Consider the following 6,069-nt stretch of genomic DNA (forward strand, 5'->3'; position numbering starts at 1 on the left):
AAAATTTGGCTTAAAGCTCAACATTCAGAAAACGAAGATCATGGCATCCGGTCCCATCACTTCATGGGAAATAGATGGGGAAACAGTGGAAACAGTGTCAGACTTTATTTTTTGGGGCTCCAAAATCACTGCAAATGGTGATTGCAGCCAGGAAATTAAAAGACACTTACTCCTTGGAAGGAAAGTTATGACCAACCTAGATAGCATATTGAAAAGCAGAGACATTACTTTGCCAACAAAGGTCCATCTAGTCAAGGCTATGGTTTTTCCAGTGGTCATGTATGGATGTGAGAGTTGGACTGTGAAGAAGGCTGAGAACCAAAGAATTGATGCTTTTGAACTGTGGTGTTGGAGAAGACTCTTGAGAGTCCCTTGGACTGCAGGAAGATCCAACCAGTCCATTCTGAAGGAGATCAGCCCTGGGATTTCTTTGGAGGAATGATGCTAAAGCTGAAACTCCAGTACTTTGGCCACCTCATTGGAAAAGACTGTGATGCTGGGAGGGATTGGGGGCAGGAGGAAAAGGGAAAGACAGAGGATGAGATGGCTGGATGGCATCACTGAGTCGATAGACATGAGTCTGAATGAACTCCGGGAGTTGGTGACGGACAGGGAGGCCTGGCGTGCTGCGATTCATTGGGTCGCAAACAGCTGGACATGACGAGCAACTGAACTGAGAAGAACTAAAACAACTTTGAAAAAGAATAGTACCAGTGGGATAATTATACTTGACTTCAAGACTTACTAAAAAGTTACAGTAATCAAAAGTGTGGCATTGGAATCCAAATAGGTATACAGGTCAATGGACTAGAACTAGGAGTCCAGAAACAGATTTACACATATATAAATAACTGATTTTTGACAAAGATGTAAAGGTAATTTGGTGGAGAAAAAACACAGATGTTGTTAGGACAACTGGATAAGCATAAGCAAAAAAAAAAAAAGTGTGTTAAGTCCATCAGATCAGATCAGTCGCTCAGTCATGTCCGACTCCTTGTGACCCCATGAATCCCAGCACGCCAGGCCTCCCTGTCCATCACCAGCTCCTGGAGTTCACTGAGACTCACGTCCATCGAGTCAGTGATGCCATCCAGCCATCTCATCCTCTGTCGTCCCCTTCTCCTCCTGCCCCCAATCCCTCCCAGAATCACAGTCTTTTCCAATGAGTCAACTCTTCACATGAGGTGGCCAAAGTACTGGAGTTTCAGCTTTAGCATCATTCCTTCCAAAGAAATCCCAGGGCTGATCTCCTTCCGAATAGACAGGTTGGATCTCCCTGCAGTCCAAGGGACTCTCAAGAGTCTTCTCCAACACCACAGTTCAAAAGCATCAATTCTTTGGCTCTCAGCCTTCTTCACAGTCCAACTCTCACATCCATACATGACCACTGGAAAAACCATAGCCTTGACTAGATGGACCTTTGTTGGCAAAGAAATGTCTCTGCTTTTGAATATGCTATCTAGGTTGGTCATAACTTTCCTTCCAAGGAGTAAGTGTCTTTTAATTTCCTGGCTGCAGTCACCATCTGTAGTGATTTTGGAGCCCAGAAAAATAAAGTCTGACACTGTTTCCACTGTTTCCCCATCTATTTCCCATGATGTGGTGGGACCAGATGCCATGATCTTCATTTTCTGAATGTTGAGCTTTAAGCCAACTTTTTCACCCTCCACTTTCACTTTCATCAAGAGGCTTTTGAGTTCCTCTTCACTTTCTGCCATAAGGGTGGTGTCATCTGCATATCTGGGGTGATTGATATTTCTCCCTGCAATCTTGATTCCAGTTTGTGTTTCTTCCAGTCCAGTGTTTCTCATGATGTACTCTGCATAGAAGTTAAATAAGCAGGGTGACAATATACAGCCTTGACGTAGTCCTTTTCCTATTTGGAACCAGTCTGTTGTTCCATGTCCAGTTTTAACTGTTGCTTCCTGACCTGCATACAAATTTCTCAAGAGGCAGATCAGGTGGTCTGGTATTCCCATCTCTTTCAGAATTTTCCACAGTTTATTGTGATCCACACAGTCAAAGTCTTTGGCATAGTCAATAACGCAGAAATAGATGTTTTTCTGGAACTCTCTTGCTTTTTCCGTGATCCAGCAGATGTTGGCAATTTGGTCTCTGGTTCCTCTGCCTTTTCTAAAACCAGCTTGAACATCAGGAAGTTCACAGTTCACATACTGCTGAAGCCTGGCTTGGAGAATTTTGAGCATTACTTTACTAGCGTGTGAGATGAGTGCACTTGTGCGGTAGTTTGAGCATTCTTTGGCATTGCCTTTCTTTGGGATTGGAATGAAAACTGACCTTTTCCAGGCCTGTGGCCACTGCTGAGTTTTCCAAATTTGCTGACATATTGAGTGCAGCACTTTCACAGCATCATCTTTCAGGACTTGGAACAGCTCAACTGGAATTCCATCACCTCCACTAGCTTTGTTCGTAGTGATGATTTCTAAGGCCCACTTGACTTCACATTCCAGGATGTCTGGCTCTAGGTCAGTGATCACACCATCGTGATTATCTGGGTCGTGAAGATCTTTTTTGTGCAGTTTTTCTGTGTATTCTTGCCATCTCTTCTTAATATCTTCTGCTTCTGTTAGGTCCATACCATTTCTGTCCTTTATCGAGCTCATCTTTGCATGAAATGTTCCTTTGGTATCTCTGATTTTCTTGAAGAGATCTCTAGTCTTTCCCATTCTGTTGTTTTCCTCTATTTCTTTGCATTGATCGCCGAAGAAGGCTTTCTTATCCCTTCTTGCTATTCTTTGGAACTCTGAATTCAGATGTTTATATCTTTCCTTTTCTCCTTTGCTTTTCGCTTCTCTTCTTTTCACAGCTATTTGTAAGGCATCCCCAGACAGCCATTTTGCATTTTTTGCATTTCTTTTCTATGGGAATGGTCTTGATCCCTGTCTCCTATACAATGTCACGAACCTCAGTCCATAGTTCATCAGGCACTCTGTCTATCAGATCTAGTCCCTTAAATCTATTTCTCACTTCCACTGTATAATCATAAGGGATTTGATTTAGGTCATACCTGAATGGTCTAGTGGTTTTCCCTACTTTCTTCAATTTAAGTCGAATTTGGTAATAAGGAGTTCATGGTCTGAGCCACAGTCAGCTCCTGGTCTTGTTTTTGCTGACTGTATAGAGCTTCTCCATCTTTGGCTGCAAAGAATATAATCAATCTGATTTCGGTGTTGACCATCTGGTGATGTCCATGTATAGAGTCTTCTCTTGTGTTGTTGGAAGAGGGTGTTTGTTATGACCAGTGCATTTTCTTGGCAAAACTCTATTAGTCTTTGCCCTGCTTCATTCCGTATTCCAAGGCCAAATTTGCCTGTTACTCCAGGTGTTTCTTGACTTCCTACTTTTGCATTCCATAGCTCACACTATATACAAATATTTAACTCAAAATGCATCATATACTTAAATGAGGGTCATAAAGCTATAATATTTCTAGGAGAAAGTCTTTGTAACCTTAAGATAAACAAAGTTTTTTAGATTCAACATCAAAGTACAACCCATAAAAGAAACTTTTGATAAGTTGTTGTTCAGTCACTAAGTTGTGTCCGATGCTTGGTAGCCCCACGGACTGTAAAACACCAGCCTTCCCTGTCCTTCACTGTCTCCAAGAGTTTGATCAAACTCATGTCCACTGAATCCATTTGTTAAGTTAGACCTTTTCAAAATTTAAAACTTCTACACCTCAAAAGGTATGAAAAGACCAGATACAGGCTAAGTGAAAATATATGCAGAGTTTATATTTGATAAAAGATTTGTATCCAAAATCTATCAAGAACTCTCACAACTCAGTAAAAAGAAAATAACACAATTTTTTAAAATGGACAAAATATTTGATAAGACATTTTCCCAAAGATATGAAAATGATCACATGAAAAGGTGATTAGGAACTTTTAAACCTCAATATGATACCACTGCATATGTATGAAAATGGCTATAATTTATAACTGATCATGCTGGGTGTTGGCAAGGACACAGAAGGACTGGAATTCTTATACACTGCTGATGGGAATGAAAAATGGTAGGACCACTTCAGACGAGTGTTCGGCAGTTTCTTAGAATGTACAGCTATCATATGATCTAACCATTCCACTGAAGATATAGGAAAGCATGTCTATACAAAGACTGGTACATGAATGGACATAGAAGCTTTATTTGCAACAGCCCAAAACTGGAAACTACTCAAAGTTCCATAGACTGGGGAATGGATAAGTAAATTCTTGTATATACATACAATGGAATGCTGCTCAGCAACAAAAGAGAATGAGCCAGTGATACACACAGCAACATGGGTGAATCTCAAAATATTTACACTGAGTGAAAGAAGCCAGATAAAAAGAGTACATACTGTATGATTCCACTTATACAAAACTCTAGCAAATGCAAGTGAATTCTGTGGTAACAGAAAGCAGTCTGATGGTTCTTTGGTGGAGTCTTGGTATGGAATGGCATGAGGGGAGTAATTTATGGAGGGGCAAACTTTTACAAAGGAATACTGGGATGTGGACCTACTCACTGTCTTCTTTGTGGTGATGGTTTCATGAATACATACATGTCAACACTTACGAAATTGCACACTTTAAATATGTGCAGTTGGTCAATTGTACCTCAAAACTCTTTTTAAAAAGAAGCAAGTAAAAAAAAAAAAAAAAAAAAAAAACCCTAATTAATTACTTTTAAAAAGAAGCAAGTATCAATCTCTAGTTTATGTGCACCGTCAAATTCCAGTGGACAGAGGTCAAGCTCTTCCTAGAACCCTCTCTCTTGTTCTGCTGTGCTCTCATGACAGGTCTGGGAGGTGCCTGCAGATTCAGCACCTCAGCAAGTATCTCACCAAGGAGTGAACTCCCAGTTCCCTCTTCCTACAGACACTCCCAATCTCTAAGGGTCTTCCTCTTGGAAACTCCTCCATCACTTAGATTAAACTAGAAGAGAGAGGAGGAGGGAATGTCCTCTCCATGAAAGTTGTACTTCCCATGATGATTATGACAAATTTCCCTTTCTCTCCTGACCGATCTTCCTGTGCAGGCTTGGGGATGGAGTGCTGCAAAGCTGCAGGGAAGATTGGATTTGGCTGGGATGTTTACCTGGGAAGGGTGTATCTGATCCCAATTGTTAGCAGCTGCGGGGCAATCTCTTGCACAGATAAAAACAGGTCCAGAGGAGAAGCTGGATGGAGGGAGCCTTACTGTTTGTCCCAGGCTGCAGGAGAAGGAGGGGGCTTCTAAATGACGAGTGGGTAGGGGCAGCCGTGGGCCCAGAAAACTTCAGGCTGCACACTGAGCTAAGTCAACAAGTCTTTAATGACGGCTCTCTTGGGGGGATTAAGACTCAGGTCAGCCAGATCTTGAAGCCAGCAGTTTTGTGTCTTCCCCCACATTCTTCCTCCCCCGGTCCTTGCTCCTTTCAGCGCTTGGCATCGCTGAGCAAGTAGAAGAGACAACTCTTTTACGTCTAATGTTTTTCCACTATGTGCTCTTTTTGGCACACAGTTGTTTAGCCTTGACTTAAAACAATTTAAATATCAAATCATGTACAGGTATACCTTGGGGGTATTGAGGTTTTGGTTCCAGACCACAGCAATAAAGAGAGTCACACGAGTTTTTTGGTTTCCTAGCACATATAAAAGTTTTATCTACATTATATTGTGGTCCATTAAGTCAGCAATAGCATTATGCTTGAAAAAACAATGTATGTATTTTTTTAGTTAAAAATACTTTATTGTTTAAAAATATTAACCATAATCTGAGCCTTCAACTAGTCATAGTAGTAACATCAGATATCACTGATCACAGATCACTGTAACAAATATGACAATAATGAAAAAGCTTGAAATATTGCAAGAATTATCAATACGTGATGCAAAGACATGAAATAAGCAAATGTTATGGGGAAATGGTACTGATAAACTTGCTCGATGCAAGGTTGCCACAAACCTTCAAATTGTGATAAAGGTAACATCTGGGAAGCTCAATAAAGTGCAATAGTACAAGGTATGCCTATATATGTCATGTCAATCCAGGTAGATTTTAATGCTGTATGCTGAGACCTGTT

Source organism: Bos indicus, chromosome 3 (assembly GCF_029378745.1).
Source record: "Bos indicus isolate NIAB-ARS_2022 breed Sahiwal x Tharparkar chromosome 3, NIAB-ARS_B.indTharparkar_mat_pri_1.0, whole genome shotgun sequence".
In the NCBI taxonomy this organism is placed as follows: domain Eukaryota; kingdom Metazoa; phylum Chordata; class Mammalia; order Artiodactyla; family Bovidae; genus Bos; species Bos indicus.